Source organism: Molossus molossus, unplaced genomic scaffold, assembly GCF_014108415.1.
Source record: "Molossus molossus isolate mMolMol1 unplaced genomic scaffold, mMolMol1.p scaffold_m16_p_14, whole genome shotgun sequence".
NCBI lineage: Eukaryota > Metazoa > Chordata > Mammalia > Chiroptera > Molossidae > Molossus > Molossus molossus.
Genome location: NW_023425349.1, coordinates 43,024,147 through 43,042,841, shown reverse-complemented (window position 1 = coordinate 43,042,841; position 18,695 = coordinate 43,024,147). Strand labels below are relative to the sequence as shown.

General features: G+C 38.8%; 1 pseudogene; it reads right to left on the bottom strand.

Annotated features, from left to right (window-relative positions):
- Window positions 1-694: 694 nt before the first annotated feature.
- On the bottom strand, window positions 695-2,300 carry LOC118630177 (annotated as a pseudogene).
- Window positions 2,301-18,695: the final 16,395 nt, after the last annotated feature.

Genomic DNA, 18,695 nt, shown 5'->3' with positions numbered 1-18,695 from the left:
CATATTTGTTTTATAATCAATCACTTTCCTGGACTCTCTTATTAGTTCTAATACTTTAAACCAATTATTTAATTTCTAACAATCAAATCTTCTACAAGTAATAATTTAGAATCTTTCTTAATAAATATTTGTGTATTTTCCCCTTATCTGCTGAAATAGAGTGAATTTTCCAGAACAATAGTAAGCTATATGTATTTGCTTATTTTATTTTATTTTTTTCTGTCTAAATGTTTTTATTTGAAACAAATAGGTGTACTAAGCAAGCGCTTATTTTCCCTACTCCAAATTAAAACAGAGAACAGTAGGGACAAGCATCATTGGGCAGGACAATTCCAATATGTGAACGTCCTGCTGCTCACTGTGGTAAGGGTTAACTTTACTCATCAGCAGTCATTCTTACACAAAATATTAACCCCAAAGTACTAATGTCAAACAAAAGGAAGTGATCTTAATTTCATGTACGGGGCAGTATGTTCTATAAATGCAAAAAGGTGGGAGAAGCACAAACACAACCCACTCTAAAAAAACGAAATAGTACAAAGTAGAATTTTCCATCCCCCCTTTCTGCTGTAATAAAAAGTAGTGCTCGGGTCTGACACCCAGATTTTTACCTGGCCCATTTGTGAAGTATCCCCCCATGTGGCTCGCATCATTAGGGTATGGATAATAGTCCTTACAGTGAAGAGAGGTATATTTACTTCTTCCTCCTCTTCTTGCCTTCATGCTCATGTTCCTTGGGGCGGCTGCTGTCTGAGGATCTTTTTGAGCCACCATGCTGTTTGGCTTCTTCCAAAAACTTGTCCAAACCAAAAGGATCTTCCTCAAACTGAACTGGCCCTGCTCGACCTCTCTGCCTACAGTCTGAACCAGAAAACTCCTTATCGGGAACAAATCTGTTGGTCTTTATTCTGGCTTCTAGGTCATCACCATACATGTCCTTATCCAGATTTTTACTGGGCCTGTAAATATTCTGGGCCATATCTTTACCACCTCCCCAGGCTTGATCATAAACATTATACATTTTGTCTTCTCTACCTGCAAAATCACTGTCCATATCCTTTGATTGGTTGAACAGCCTTTGGTCATATTGAACTTCATTGGAAGTCTGAGGATTGAGCACACCAAGAGCAATGACTTCACTGACATCTCGGTTTTCATTTCTTTGCAGTTTTGACCTCTTATCAGGAGCTGCCCTGGAAGGATTCAGGTCTTGCTGTCTCTCTTTTCATCTGTCATGCCGAATTTCATCCCTCTCACGTGCCTCCCCATCCTCTGTTTCCACATGGGTTTGATCCCAGCTCTTCTCTCCCTGGCTTTCGGGGCCATTTCTCTAAGTTTTTCTTCATGTTTCTCTTTTTCTTTTTGAGCCATCTTTCTCTGTACTTGAGCACGTGTTTCCACTGCTTCACTCACCTTCCGATCAGCAATGTAGAGGGCTTCAGCCAGTTTGGCAAAATTTTCATGGATGTGAACTGTCTGCGGTCTTCTTCCATCAGCATCCAGATGTCTGTCTAATGGAATTGTATAACCCTTTGCATTTTTCCAGTTTGAAATACAGGAGGAATCTTCCACTCTTGTTCCTTCACAGTCATCTTTCGGCTAGGAGAATGCATGACAGGTGCAGGAGGAGAAGGTGGTCCCCGGGGAATTTTCTTATTAATCTTGAACCTTGGAGGCTTCATTGGATCTTTCTGCATTTCCACCATCCGAATAACTCTCTGTTTTGCTCCAGAGTTGAGAGCCACTCCTTGTTGAGATGGTGTTTATCGGATACACTGAGCAGGAGCCAGTTCATCAGCTGCTCGAACTGGCATGGCTGCAGCCACCTTCTGCGATACAGATTTTTCTAGGGCCACCCCTGTCTTTTCTGTTATCTCTTTACTAGGGTCTTAATCACGTCTTTGCAGGTCTGGGTCAGCTGCATTCATAACTTCCTTGGGAACCAGGTCAGTGTACTTGATATAGGTGACCTTGTCTTTTGACTATCCTTGTCGAGCAATTGCATCATATTTAATTTCTCCTTCTGCATCCACCTAAATGTCCAGTGCATTTGACATTTTTTTCTTTCGTCCCTTATCCAATGGATACTGGGCCACATGGATCTCTGGAAAAGCACCTCCATCTCCAAAATCCTCTAATAACTGAGGTATCCAGCCTTTCCGGTGCCCGTATGGGGGAGGTTCTCTTCCGGGGGAGACCAGTGAGGTCTGTTGTGATCTCTGGGATCTTGCTTTTTCTTCAGTCTCAAGCTGGTCCTGAGAGAGCCCAGTAGGTGCAGGGGAAAAGCTGGTGAGCCCCATCTTCTTCCGCTCGCTTCCAGCGCCAGGGACAGTACCGCGGGGCCTGTATTTGCTTATTTTAATAGAATATTTACAAGTTTTATTATTAAGTATAATGTAAACTGTTGGTGTGAGAGGTATTTTTTCCTAAGGAAATTTTCTGTTATATTTAATTTTCTAAAAACTTTTTATTCAGAATGGATTTTAATTTTATCAAATGCTATTGTACCATTTATTAATAACGTTGTATTTCTCTTGACCTTGTTAATGTGATGAATTATATTAGTGCAGATTTTGCATCAAACTGTCCTTTCACTTTGAGAATTAACCATAGTTGCTTATAGTGTGTTGTTCTTTCATTTACTCTTAGGTTTGTTTGTTAATAATTTGTGATTTTTTATTTTTGAATATAAGTGAAATAGATTGATTTTTCTCCTTTTTGTGCTACGTCTTTCAGAATATTCTATAAGCCTTATATTATTTGTATGAAATAAAATTAAGATAATTTTGAGTACACACACACACTTCAGAGTAGTCTAAATCTATATCTGTTTTTTAAAGATTTGATAGAATTTTTATCTGGGTCTAATAATATTGGTAGAGGTAGACTTTTTGACATGCTTTTGATTTCTTATATAGTAACTGGTATCTTTTGGATTTTTACCTCATTTGGAGTCAATTTTGAGCATATTTGTTTTCTGGAAATTAATTCACATATAAAATGTGTCTTTCTAATTTATATAAATATGTCATAACATTCTAATTTTAATTGCCTGTCTATCTAAGATTATGTCTTCTCTTTTATGTCTAATATTCTTTATTGGAGTTTTCTTTCCTTTTTGATTCAGTTTCTAATGCTTTATTTAATTGTTTAAAGAATTAGATCTTACTTAGGCATTTTTAGAAACAACATAATCTAATTAATAGTAATAGACACTGAATTTGTTGCATTTCTTTGAAACAGAATGATCTCAATGGATCATAAAAATAGTATGATACATATTTTAAATTTTAGAGATGAGGGCATTCAGGCCCAAAGGGTGTGGATTTCTTGTCCAGGGTCAGTCTGTATCTAGCCAGGAGCTGTGAACTGGGATTCCTGCTCCCTAGGCCAAGTACGGTGTCCTTTATTCCATGCTATAAACATTATAGAAAAATTCTACATAGAACTATATAGTATTGTGCAATGTATTGATTTCCTTTCTATATAGCTTGAAGCAGCACTTGTGATGAAACAGACTCACATTTTAGCCAATCACAAACTCGCTGTAAAGCTCAGGAGAATCATCAGGGTATTTGGGGGCCAGGATGATCAGATACGAACCAAATACTGGACACTACCACTTCTCAAGGAATAGGAAATTTTGAAGCATGTAGCTCAAAAGTCCTGACACATGCTACTGGGAAGAAAAGGATAAAATAATGCTACTCCTCTTCAAAGTTATCAAATTGACTGTGTTTCACCTCTGAGGCCTGCTCACTGGGCGCTACCATACGATAGATAAACGTAGCTCAGGTGACAGTGTTCAAATCGGAACTGATATGATTGTTCACTTGTGATAGATACCAGGAGCCTAAGCACTCTTTCGACATCTCCTTAAAGGGGAGAACTTAAATGTGACCACATGCTTTGATTTTAATGTGCAATGTATATTAGCATCTACGTCAGAGAGGAGCCACATTTTCCAGTGAAATTCATTCATTTGTAAAATTATACCTACATTTGGCAACCGCAATTTTTAAGGTTTTAGTGTGCACCACAAATTACAATAGCCAGATAGTTTGAGAGAACCTACAACTTACAGACCGATGGAAATAACACAACTCATTTATGGAGTAGAAGATAAAATAAAAGCAGATTGAACCAACATAAGAGAAGGCCTTTCTCAAAATTCTGCACCATGAACAAACTCTGTTGCTCTTGAGAGTAGAAAGACATGATGGATCAAAATATTCTATTTTGTTTGAATGTATACTCAGAAGCCCTAATGTATGCTCCTATTTAAATTGAAAAATGGCACAATGGAGTACTACGCAGCTGTAAGAAAGAAAGATCTCTTATCTTTTGAGACTACATGGAGGGACCTGGAAAGTATCATCTTAAGTGAAACAAGCCAAAGAAAGACAAGTTTCACATGATCTCACTTATTTGTGGAATATAATGAACATAACAGTCAGAGGAATGGGGTAGTCCCAGAGACGTGTAAGTGGGGCACAGACTGACAATCCCCAGAAGAGGGGGTGGTGGGGGAGAGATAAACCACAGAACTTATATGCATGTATGCATGAACAGTGGACATGGACAACAAACTGGGGAAAGGGCAGGGAGGGAGGGGGAGGGCGGAATCAGTGGGGGAAAAGCGAGAAACATCTGTAAAAAAAATTAATAAAAAATAAAATAAATTGAAAAATGGGAAGGGTTTTATTTATTTGATCAACAAACCTTTATTGAGTGCTTACTTTATGTTAAGCAATGTGGTAAAAAATAGGGATGAATGAGATATGGCATGAAATAACTCATAAAGGGGAGAGAATTATAAGATAATTCTGTTAAGTATGATTATATCCCACAAAGAAGAAAATAAACAAGTATCAAGAAACATGGGAAGTGGAGTCATCATTGGGTGAGGAGGGAAGGAAAGAGACAAATGGAGTACACACACACACACAAAATATTTTTGTAAATCTGTAGCCAAGTTCAAAAGGAGTAAAGTAAATCTTCAGGTATTAGAAATAGAAAACCAACAGCCAGAAAAATAAGCAGAAACTTCTACAACCTGGCCCACATGGGAAATGGGCTTGGATATAAACCCAAGAGGCCGAGGGTTGGAATTAAAAATACTAATGGGAAGGCTGACATTATGGGTTCCAGCCCTGCAAGGCAAGGGACTGGTACCAACAACTGTGCTTAAACCCTGGAATCCTGAAGGACTGGGTTGATAACAGTATGATTTCCAAGATTATTATGCTTGGGGTTTTGAGTTCCAATTCAGTTTCCTAGATTGTGTTCTTAGCCAGGTTACTTATTCTGTCCGTGTATTTCTTACCAATGAATTAGACATGATTATAGAACCTGTCCATAAGATTATATCAGTGGTTCTCAATTGTGTACAATTTTTCCCCCTAGAAGACATTTGGCAATGTCTGAAGATATTTCCAACTGTTACATCTTAAGAGGTGCTACTTGCATCCAGTGGGTAGAGCCCAGGGGTGCTACTGAACATCCCACACTGCATAGGATAGCCCCCACAAAAAAGAATTATCAGTAGTGCTGTGGTTGAGAAAACTTGGATTATATTATAATGATTACATAACTCAAAATTTGCAAATTATTTAAAACAACACATGCCCTGGCTGGTGTGGCTCAGTTGGTTGAGCATCGTCTCATGCACCAAGAGGTCAGCAGCTCGGGTCCTGATCAGGGCACACACTCAGGTTGTGTGTTCAATCCTTGTTTGGGGTGTGTACCGGAGGCAACAAATCAATGTTTTTCTCACATCAGTGTTTTTTTCTCTTTCTCCCTTTCTAGTCCTCTCTCTCTAAAAAAAATCAATAAAAGATATTAAATAAATAAAATAACACATAGCATATAGTAAGTACTATATAGGTATTGGTTAATTTTTTTTAAAATACATACATTGTATGTGTGTATAGTATATACACATGTACTTCTCATCCAGGGTTTCTGTGCTTGCTGCTCCCTCTTCCCGGAAGGCTGTTCCCACAGAACCACATGGTGTGTTCCCCCACTTCTCACAAAGCTGGCTCAGATGTCATCTTTTCAGCGGGAACATCCTTGACCACCTTATCAAAATCTCACCAATCTTGCCTCTTCCTTTCACCCTTATTTTGCTATATTTTTCTTCATTGCATGTTCAGCATCTGAAATACTATATATTTATTTATTGGTTCATTGTCTGGACTCCAACAAACATCGGTTGCTGTTCAATATTACACTTTTATTCTACCGTTCGCTTATTGTAAGGCTACAGAATAGCGCGGAAGATGCTTGCAGAGGTGAATCATCACTTATTATGTGCTCTCTCCCGTGAATGCTTCGGGCGCACTCTGCAAACAGTCGGTGCCCAGCCAGCATTCGTGGAAATGCTCAGCAAAGCCGTTAGAGACATGTGCCTAGAAATGGGAGAGGAGCTTGAAGTCAGAGAAGGCTATTTGGGAGTCACTTGAAGTATGCACCTATTCAGATAATCCAGACCTAGAAAATATCTTTTAATAAAAAAAAAAAAAAGAACTTATCAAGAGGAAATTAGCTACTTCATTGGTCTTCATTAATCTTACCAGTTCCCGAATTTTCCTTCTGAAGATGCAGATATTTTGACGATTGCAGAATGTAAGTCAGGCAGCAGTTCAGAGTTTCAGAACCAATTGCCAGAGGGCAATATTATATCAGGAATTGGAGAAGGAAGGGGAAGGAGAACAACTGGGATTTTCTTGAGTAAATATAATACAGAATAATTCAACTGTGAAGAGCACATATGAGACCCCCAGCGCATCTACATTTGGGGAGAAATGGAACTTTAAAGATGTGCTTTCATGTGGGAAAAGCCCTTTTTATTGCAAATATACTCCCACTAAGTGGCGGTTTTCATACCAAAATGGTGCCGCATTCAGAGCACATCCCCTGTCTCATGCGACAGCAGCGTGGGCTGTGCCAGCCGGTTCCGAATGCTCTCAATTCTTTGGAGACTTGCAGCCTGCATTATGCGGTATTTACGGAAGAAAGTGCTGCTTTAGTCAGTTGGCATAAACACTTCCTGCCCAACCCTCTCCCGTCTCCACAAATGCGAAAGCTTCCCAGATGAATTTCCAGGGGTTGCTGTTAGCTAATAAGTCGTGTTTTGTGTTTGACTCCCCAATAGTGTGACTTAAAATTATCTTGACACATGTTAGTTTTAAAAGTTATTTTTATTTTCATTGTCTTTCCAGAGAAACATTTTAAGTTGAGCAAAAAAATAAATAAGCTTGAACTCCAGATTTCATGAATGTCTAATTCCTTGGCAAATTATAAGTGTACTTAGGAAATAAACACTTGCCACAAATTGAGGGATGCTCATTTGTTATCATGCTTTTCCATCACATATTTTTTGGTTAGATCCAGGAAGTAAGAAACATTCATTCCCTAGTGAGCAAATATTTTTGTTTTCTGGGGATTTTTTTTTCCATAGGTTAAACTAGCTTCAATGTTATTTGTGTAATATGAGCCCTTCCTTCCTCTCCAACTTTATTTACTAGTGATTCTTACCATTCACTCTCTTTGCTGGGCACGCTGGCCTCCTAATTCTGCCATGTGTGCCTTGCATGTTCTCACCTCTACCTCCTTCCTCACGCCATGCCTCCTCCTTCTCCGCCTATCCAAATCCTGCTCCTTCTTTGGTTCGTACCTCAAATCCTGTATTATTCGTTTTCTGCATTGATCCACAATGTTGCACCTGTCCCCTAAGTTTACAGTAATTACCTTAAACTACATTTTCTTTTATTTTAAAGTAACACATATATGCACAAAAATGCACAAATCATAATTATGTAGCTCAGTTAATTTCCACAAGGTGAATACAACCTATAACCATTACGTAGATCAGGAAAGAGAATTTTTTTTTTTTGGTACATGCCCCTATCGCGAACCAAACCCCGGACTCTCTGGTCCGCAGGCCGACGCTCCAACCGCTGAGCCAAACCAGCCAGGGTAGGAAAGGGAATATTTACAGATTCTCAGAACCAAATTCATTCCTCAGGGATCTAAAATGAAGTGCTTGCAAGGGCCCTACTTTGTTAGTGTAGTTAAGTAAGAACTTGTCTTTAAATAAAAGAACGTGGGAATCACCAATTGCATTTTGGATATGGTTTGTGCAAGAAAGATGACAAGAAATTCCAACCCTCCATTTTATACTAAAGACACTACAGTTTCCTGCTAAAAGGCTGATTAATGTGAATTTTATATTTATAATTAATATGAATTTATATGGTTTCTGTTAAAATCCATTTTTAAGGTATTGTTTTACATTTTTATCACCACTTTTGACCTAATAAGCAATAATAATGGCCAGCAGTGATCATAGGAATGGAAAAATATGTTAATTTAAGAAAAACTTCAGAAGGAATATTGACGAGACCTGGTTCAATGCTCAGGAAAGAGAAAGAGAGGAAACCTGAAGAATGTTCAGAGTTCTAGCTTGGACACCTAAGTGGCATCATTAAAGATAAAGAATAGATGAAAGGAAAAGTCGGTCACGGAGAACAAATGTGTTTGTTGGTACACAGTTTGAATGTGAATTGTCTATGGGACATCCGAATATAGGAAGCTAGCAGATCCTTGGCTGTAGGCACTCGAAGCTAGGGAAGCTGCATATAAAGAATGTGGTCTTGCCCTGGCTGGTAAAAAGTCATGGGTTTGATTCCAGTCAAAGACATATACTTTGGTTGTGGTTTGATCCCGGGCCCTGGTTGGGGTTGTATGGAAGGTAGCCAATCAATGTGTCTTTCTCACACTGATGTTTCTCTTTCTCTCCCTTCCTCCTACTCTATCTGAAAATCAATGAAAAAATATCCCAGGTAGAGAATTAAAAATAATAATAACAATAATAATAATAATAATAATAATATGGAGTATTGGGGATGTCAGTTGTACTTGAAATCTTAAGTATATAAAAACCAACCAAAGAGCATGTAAGTTTAAAAGGTAGATTGAGGAAGATATTCCTGCAGAAGACAAAGAAATGAAGTAAAGTTTATTCTGCTTATTCTCTGTAGCTATAATCTATTAAGTCACTAAAAACATTATATTAGAGAACCCTAAACCATTGCTCGCAGGGGAAGTGCAGCGTTAGGTTTCAAGTCTCTAGTCACAATGTTTTCGTCAACTGATAAATATATACCCCTGTTTTCTGTGTGTTTCTGTTTAAAGACACCCTGTTTAACATACATTGTTGATTCATTAGCATCGAATTCCTGGCCACTGGCACTGAATCTCATGCCCGAAAGAACACATTTTCCTCCTAAGGTACATCACAGTCGTCTTGCTCTTGGAACATTAATAGCTCAGCAACACTGTGCTTCGGGGCCATTTTAAGCAGGGAAATCATCAACAGGAAGCACAAAAATGCAAAAAATATCCACTCAATTGACTGTGAAAAGGGCATTTGTTTACAGTACGAGAGCTGAAACAGAAACGCGGAAGATTGTCTTATACGACCTCGTGCCTGGGGAGCACCTCACGTTTTTCACGCATACCCCCGGTTGGCTGAAAATGCCACAAGTACGCTTTGGGACTTACAAATAAATCTGAGCAAGTAGGCAAATTTGCACATATGGAATCTGCCAATAATGAGGATTAACTAGTTAGAAATGCTTCAAGAAGCAGTGGTGAATGTCTCAGTTCTTAGATCATGTGAAGGAAAGAAGACAGCTTGCAGTGGATTGAAGAGTAAGTGCCTATTGAAGTGAAGTGGGGAGTATTTAAGGAATCACTCTAGAAAGTTTGAAGGGGCAGGGCTGGAAAATCGAAAGCTTCTTGAAGATCAATGGCACAGAGATCAAGCTGACTCCAGTACATGTAGTTTTTTTACCTATTTGGGAAAGCAACCAAAAGAAAGTAGGCATTTGAAGGATTAAGAAATGTACCTGCTCAACAACTCTGTGTGCCATGTTCACCATCAACTTTTATTGAAATAATTCAGCCTTCATATAGGGCAAGAGCCCAGGAAGGAAGATACCGCTGGTGTTAATAAAATGCCTGTAAAAGACCACAGTGGCATTTGACACATTGTCCTTTTTGTAAATTCTGCGCCTCTGACCCGGGCTGCAACATAAACTGACTCAGCAAAGGAAAGTGGTTTCCAAATGAGTATTGTTCTTTGGGATTTACTAAGTGATGTCTACCCAAATTTAATTATAATCATAAGTGTCTCCAGCATTTAAAAGAACAAATTAAAAAGCAAACACCGAAGAGGTGATGCCTTCTAAAACTCTGTGTAATGCTAGGAAAGTTTTGTAAACTGGAAAATAATATATCCTTAATCTGTTTCTTTAAAGGACCACTGAACACACCCTTTTACATGTAAACAATTTCAATGAAATAAAAGCAACAAAACTCTTCCATTTGGAGAATGGCTGTTGAAGCAACAACCAAAGAGAATTTACTACAAGAGAGGGCAGATGTTTTCAACTTTTTCTTCCACATAATTTCTAAACTTATATTTTATAGAGAGAAAAATCACAGTTTATGAGAAAGACCCCTGTAAAACAGTTTGTACAGTATTATTTATATTTTTATCATTTCTATTACATTCTTACGGGGGGGGGGGGGCACTGAGTAGCCAGAATAAAAGGAGACATTTAAATGAAACAGAAAGAAATGGACTATGTAAACAGAGTTTGGCAATTTAGGTCAATCGGGTAAAATACTTTTGAACACACAAAATAATGGCCCATGAAGCCCTCAGCATAGTAAATATGTCATAGTGAGAAATAAGAATGGTGAGTATGGAGTTCAACTTAGAATATGACCCAGTTCCTCCCAGACTGACACCCAGGAACCCCCTCTCCCAGATAAGAACCATAAACTCTAGTCAAACGATAAAATTCAACGACCAGAATGCACTCAGGAGTGAACTGTAGAGCTTCTGAAGGAAGTCAGCATTTGAAAGAAGAGAACTGCACAGGGTGCGTTTCCCATGTTTATTTTAGCTTTTAGCCTTGACGTGGGTACAGTTATCACCAAGTAGGGCAGCTACAACTTCAATATAAAGCAAACAGGTGTTTGGTTTTTTGAGGGGGTTTTTTGGCCTCAGGAACTAGAGAAAAGAGTTTAGGGCAACCATAGTCATTGGAAAATGAGGGGTATCCTGGAGAAAACAGAGGGCTGGAAGCCCACATTCTGTGTATAAATGCTGGCCACGTGTTTAGGTAAGTCCTTAAGCGTGCGCACGCAGGACAGAAGGAAAGCCCAGGCGAGAACGGAAGGGCTGGACTGATACATTTGAACTCTCTGCAGGCAATGAGCAGTTTGAATCTAAACAACTTAATTGTCTGCTAAAACAAAAAATATCAACACTCTTCAAAGAAATAATGAGAACCTGTGTGCACACCTAACACTGCCAGTACACAGGATATAATATAAATTATTTCATATATGAAGAGCCAGGACAATATGGTCCCTTTTCAAGAGAAAATACTGTCAACAAAAATCAATCCAGATATGTTCCAGATGTTGGAATTAATAGACAATGGTTTGAAATAACACACCAGCAATTATTATAACTATGTTCAAGGACTTGAAGAAAAATGTGTTCACTTAAGTAAAAAAATAGAAATTCTAAGCAGAGAAATTGAAACTATAAATAGGAAAGAAAATGTAAACCCTAGAATTAATATACCTATATATATTATATACATATTAATATATATGAAATAAAAATTCACTGAATGTGCTTAAAGTAGAATGGAGTTAAGAGCAGAAAGAGTCAGTGAATTTAAAAGTAGAGCAATAGAAATTATCCAACTGAAGAAGAGAAAGAATGGGCAGAGACTGGGTATTTACTTATCAAATACATTTTCTCTTTCTCCTTGGCCTGATGATATTGGGTGTAAATGTATGATGGTGTTCTTGCTGATGTAATATAGCTGGAAGTGATGAACTATATAAACATTCCATATCATTCTCCACACTCTCTTCAACAGTCTACCAGTTGAGGTCAAATACCTAGGGTGGTCACAGGAGCTATGCACTGCAGATGGCACCATCTCCATTCCTGAATGCCTGGTGGGGCGCTGCCATCTTCTCCAACCCTCCACATTAGCAATAAATAGATTTCGATGGTGCGGTGGTCCTAAGACATCTGGGTTGGTTTCCCCAGCACATATTGTTACCATACTAAAACAGTCATTGTTCTTAACCTCAATGTCATTTTTATATAATGACTTTATACTTTGTCTTCAGCATTCTTTCAGTCCAGTCTTCATGTTAAAAATGAAAGACCTGAACAATTCTTTTTTTATGACTAATACTTTCTTCCCCAACTAATTGTACATAATAGTTTAGAAAAACATTTGAATAGATTTTACAATTTAAAACTTGCCTTTGCCAAATCGACTCATTTGATATTGAAAATAACCCCTTAATATAAGCATGGCAGTTGTTAATTTTTGCATTTTCTAGAATGCAAAAAAAAAGAGGAAGGAAGGACGGAAGGAAGGAAAAAAGGAACAAGGAAGAAAGAGAGGGAGGGAGGGAGGAGGGAGGGAGGGAGGAAACAGAAGCTTAGAGAAATCTAACTCACTGGCTGAAGATGATACAGTTTCTCTGTAAAGCAGACAGAACTCTCATACAGTTCTACCTAGTTCAACTGAAACACTTTATCTCCTTGTTTCATCTCAAAGTGAAATTCAAACCTCAACTTCATTATAGGCTCCCCTCTTTAAAAGCTGTACAACCTATGGGATATTTTTATCAGTTTTCTTTTGGCACCTGCCTTTTCCATACCAATAAACTAGTTTGAAAAATTGAGAAATTCCACAGAGAAGACCCACAGGGCACCAAGCGTCTGACTGCAACGCTTTGTTACCCGGATTGACAGTTTTCTGATGTTCAGTTCGAACCGCACAGAAGTCCAGTACTCTGATTCTGTGACTTTCTCTCCGTCGTCCATTGCTCCTCAGCAAATGCGCTCACAGAACTGACCCTTAGGTTTTTAAGATCACTAAAAACGTGTGGGAATTGTTCATCCACCATGAACCCTGTTGGTGTGAGTTTGGTTAAAACCCACTCTTTGTCTACGTGTTTGCCGAATTGGGAGGAGGCGGCAGAGAGAGGTTAGAAATGTTGTTTTATTGCTTTTATTTCATAGTAAGAAGAGGTATAACCTTGCTGAGAGGGTGACAAATTCAGTTACAGTCAACCAGTACTTGACAGGTTTTATCAGAAAACCAAACAAGGAAAGAGTGTGTATGCCTGCTACCAGCTGTCACAGTATTGAACAATGAATGTTTGATGAAGCCGACCTGCAAATACACACATCTCTGTGGATGTCGGCTTTAAGTAGCAACTAGCTGACAAAATTAACAAGAAAAGGCCTTGGTAGAGGATAGCAAAGGTAAGAAAAGAAACCCAAAGGAAAGGGACCCGAAAATGTCCCTGTTCCCTTATTTGTTTAGGTGCGTATTGAAAGTCTCTTGGCAAGGTGGAATCTGAAATGCAGTTGCAGTTTTGTTCAAATAAATGCGTGGTCCTCATCTCAGCCCCTATTGAAAATAAAATGTGGATGAGTGTCAGATTTTCCAAATTAGTCATGCTATGAAAAACGGAAGCTGGTTTGCAGGAAGCCTGCAGGTGCGGTTGTGCTTCTGAAACAGCTCCTGGCTTCTGGCTGACAGGACGGGGGAGGCAGAGGTTGCCTGCTTCGCACGGATGAAGGGACTCGACTTGCCTGATCGCCCTACATTATTCAGACCAGCCCCAGATCTGGTTATTCTTTTCAAAATCATTTTTCCTGCAGCCTGAAGAGGAACAAACATTCTCTGGGAGCCAACAAAAAGACCTCTAGCTAGAGATTTCTATTTTTTTACCTCTCCCCTCCCAAGTCAAAATCGGTGGCAGTACCTTCCTTCGAGAAAATGCCACATGATAATAGGATGCTATACAGTAAATCCAATTTCCTTCAGAAGCTTATGAAAGTATTTCAAATTAGAGAGTAATCAAATTGTTATTTATTATTTAATAATCAAAGTATTATTAAAATGATATTTCAGGTAAACCAAGAATATGCTCCCCATCTTTATCCACCCTCTCCCTGGTATTTTCACTGTACTGTTTTCATGCAGTAAGTCCTCACTTCATGTTGCAGGTTGATCGGTTCTTGGAAACTGCAAGTTTAAGCACAATAAGGTGTAACAAAGTCAATTTTATTATAGGTCTAACTGATATAAGCAAGGGTTAATTTCCTACAGCATCCTTCGGGTCACAAAAGCTTCACCGGACTCTAAATAAAGACTTCACTTTTAATAGTTAACATTGAAATATATGTGATTTGCACACATTTGTAAGAAAAATGCATGAAAACAAGATAATGTCTTGTCAATGCAGTTCAGGGCCACGGGTGGTGGAAACAGCTTGGGCAGCCCAGGACACGAGGCCGCACCCACCCTGGACAGGGTGCCCTTCCCTAGCAGGGCGCTGTCCCACACGCCTGCACGCGCTCAGATCGGGACCGTGCAGACACAGCAGCTCACCTCGTGTGCCTCACAGCTTGACGAGGGAAGAAACCAGAGTCCCCGTAGGAAACCCATTCAGGCATCGGGAAAACATGCGAACTCCACAAAGATGGTCCCAGCCGGGAATAAATTCTGTTTTTCTTATCAATGTTATAATGAAACAACACTGAATGCAACAATGTTATTAGAAGACCTGCTGTACTTCTATTACCAAGCCCAACTCACATCTTAACTTGCGTTACTTCCGTATGTTTAATTGTGAGCTTCCTGGCGACAAGGATCTAATCTTCTTTAATCTTGACTCCTCCCCATCTCCAGACAACTCGAACCACTGCTCACAGCAGGTCTCAGTGAGCGATGAAGGAACTGAATGTAAACCCAGAAATGTTTAAGAGATTCCTCCGAACCACACGGTGGCCATCCCAGACAGAATCCAAAGCTCCCACGTTATTGCTCAAATGATATTTTTTTAGTCCTTCCTTGGCAGAGCAGAAGAATAAATCTCCTATGGAAGAAAGACATAAAGATTATAGCCTATTCTTTTCTCTCAGCCAACTGAAGTAGAAAACTTAGGAAGGAAATTTCACATCCATATCCCCAGATAGAGGCTTTAATAAAATGTAATACACCGTAATTAAACTATCGCTCAACCCAATAATGAATTTTCACATGTGCATTTTTCTCGTGAACTTTCATTCTGTTCGTACATTTTTAGCTCATCTCATGATAGCATCTAGTATTTTATGGTGAATAGAGAGGCATTATAAATATAAATTATGTGTTCTGCCAATCTGAAAAAGCCACAAATATTATCTATAGGGGTTTTTCACTTCTTATCTCTGCCTCTCCAAATTTTTCCAATCCATATTGAGTTAAAGAAATTTGAAGATTTTTTAAAAGAAAAATCAGTCCTATTATTTATCTATTCCCAGAGTGGCGAACACGGTTTAATCTTGGCAATAGAGATACAGAGATGAAAAAGGTCTGTGATGGATTCTATAAGTAAGGAATGTCTGTAAAACTAAATTACCCTTCGTGCCGCATAGATACGGGTCTCATATGCACATGAAAGGGCAATAGTTGACTGCAGGTTGATACTTTGCTATTAAAAGCATGAAGGAAAGAGAAATTGGAGGAAATGAATGCACTTACATAAACAAATGTCAGGGGACAAAATTGCACCAAGAAAATGACAAAAATATGCTCTATGGAGATCAGTGAAAAGAAACAGAGGTGAGGACACCTTACAGTTGCTGCTGAGAAGGAATGAAACTGCCCGTTAACCCCTTGTTTCTCCTTGAGAACAGAACAGGCGAGCTGAGAAACCTGACACCTATCTTTAACATAGTAACTGGGCCGCAATTTAGATGTCCTCATTGCCAGCATCAGAAGCACACCTAGGGGACAGTTCAGGAGGCTCGCCACAATCCCAGACATGGAGGAGGAGGAGGAGGAGCAAGAGGGAGAATAGTAATAGTTATATAGGGGAAAAAAAGAATAAATGCTCAAGTGCAATTTTATTGATTACGGGTATGGGTGTCCTTTAACCTAGAGTTCATAAACCACTGGGAAAATAGAAAAAAAAACTAAATTTTAATCCTGACCTTCCTCTCCCTCTGCTTCCTGGGTATCTGTAGCTGTATTACAAATTCACATCACATTTCTGTGAACTGGATATAATGTGTACATGTAGCAAACTTTCTTAAAAATGTTCTTGCTGAGCCAGAGATTCAGTTACACATGCAGTTCACTCCTACCCCCAAAGCTTTGCCCTCAAGGAGGAAAATCCAGGTTCTCATGAATATTAGTGTAGTTAGACCATGTGATCTAGCAATCCCACTTCTGGGTATATATCCAAAGGAGATGAAAACAGGGTATCAAACAGATTTCTATACTCCCATCTTTACTGCAGCATTATTCGCAATAGCCAAGATGGCAAAACAACCTAAGTATCTATCACTGGATGAATGGATAAAGATGTGAGATACACACACACACACACACACACACACACACACACACACACACGAATATTACTCAGCCATAGAAAAGGAAGAAATCCTTCCACTGGCAAAAACATAGACCCTGAAGTCATCTAAGTGAAATAAGCCAGACAAAGACAAATGCTGCATGATATAATTTATATGTGGAAGCTTAAAAAAAAAAAATGGTAGAAACAGAGAGTAGAAAAGTTGTTGCCAGGGGCCAGAGCGTGGGGAAAATAGGGAGAAGCTGGCAAAAGTACAAACTTTTAGTTATAAGTTGAATAAAGTCTCAAATCTAATGTATAACATGTTGACTATAGTTGATAACACTATTATATAATTGAATATTATTAAAAGAATATAACTTAGATGTTCTTATTTTTAAAAAACGTTAAATATGTGTGAGGAGATGGCTATGATCATTAACTAATTTAGGGGAATATGCTCTCTATATATATGTAAAATTTCCACAATATATACTTAAATATCTTACAATTTTATTTGTCAGTTATACCTCGATAAAGATGAAAAAATATCAGTGTAGTCAGAATGCATTTGAAACGAGTGGGGAGCTGAAATATAGAGGGGTAAATGGAGTTTCTCAAAGTTTAATAGAGAATCAGTGGCTGAAGAAGCAGAATCATTTTTCTGGCAGGAAGCTGGCATTCATTTTAAAGAATTTATTGAATCCATGAATAAAGTGTGCAAGGAATAGTTCATCAATGTATGTATATCCATTTTTTTTCAACTTTTTTCTTGAGTACTGAAAAAAAGGTCATTGGGGAAATATGACTGATTTCTGCAATGCATTGGCTAAGAAATCACTTAGGCAGACTCACTGCCTGTACTCTGAGTGTTTTCATGCATAAATATGTGTAAATATATATATATATTTATGTGTGTATATATATGTGTATACACACACACATATGCATATACACACACACACACACATAGATACACACTATAGCATATATAGATGCATGCAATTACGATAGAAAATATAACCTAAAGAGAGATTTTACTATTGTCTGCTTTTTAGCAAAACATCTGAAAGTGCCTGTCATAAAAATTTTTTGAATGGGAAAGACTAAACTTGTAGAGAAAGAACTCATTTGAAGGGTTCATGGATGCCTACTGCTATTACAGCCGGTGTGTTAAGAGAGAAAGTGGCCTCCTTGGTGTGAGGATTTTAAAAGCACCAGGAGGGGCCACATCCCCTACCTGCCTCCTTCCAATGCCATCTAACCTGAAGTTCTGCCACTAGAACTCTGTCTCCTAAGACTTGAGGGAAATAATCAGTAATTCTTATTGATTGGTGAGAATACATGTGGCTATATATATATACACTTTTCTTAAACTTTTTTGAGGGGGAGGGGAATCCCTTATGTTAATTTAACCATGACTTTAAAAATATTTTAGGAAAATGATTCTTAAAAAGAGTAACTGTGGCAGATCGCTGTGCCACGGGACTTTGTGGTACAGTAATAAAAACAGAATTAACACATAATAAATATGTACACTGGGCAAAAATATCTATTTCTTTTGTTTGGGATATTGTCTCCAGGAGTTGTCAGGTCAAATTTCCTTAAGGTAATGAATGACACATTTTCAGCAGTTCTGGATTCTGACTGTGGTAGATGTTCAAATTACCTTGTTCCCAAACCTATGGACACGCATGGTGTTCACATTGTAAAGCTGAGCAGGGGTCTGCAAGGGTCTGCAGGGGCTACCAAGAAGAAGACTGCGGGGAGGAAATCTGCTAAGACCACTCTGTTATTCTCAGAGTGCTGTCCACATTATAAAAAAGAATCAAAAGAGTGGCTCTCAGACCACATTCCACTGGGTCATGGGTTTCAGTGTTGATTATGAAGAACCATTACAAGCCCTGGCTGGTTTGGCTCAGTGGTTAGAGTGCCGGTCCGCAGACCAAAGAGTCTCGGGTTCAATTCTGGTCAAGGGCACATACCTCAGTTGTGATTCGGTCCCTGACCCTTGTCGGGGTCATGCAGGAGGCAACCAATTAATGTCTCTCTCTCTCTTTCTCTCTCCCCCCCCCCCCACCATCACCACTCTATCTGAGGATAAATGGGGAAATAACCTCAGGTGAGGATTAGAAAAAAAAAAAAAAACCATTACAACAAGAAGAGGCAGGCATTCCTAGCAGGTAGTTTCTAGCCCTCTCGCTTCAACTTCAATTAGAGCA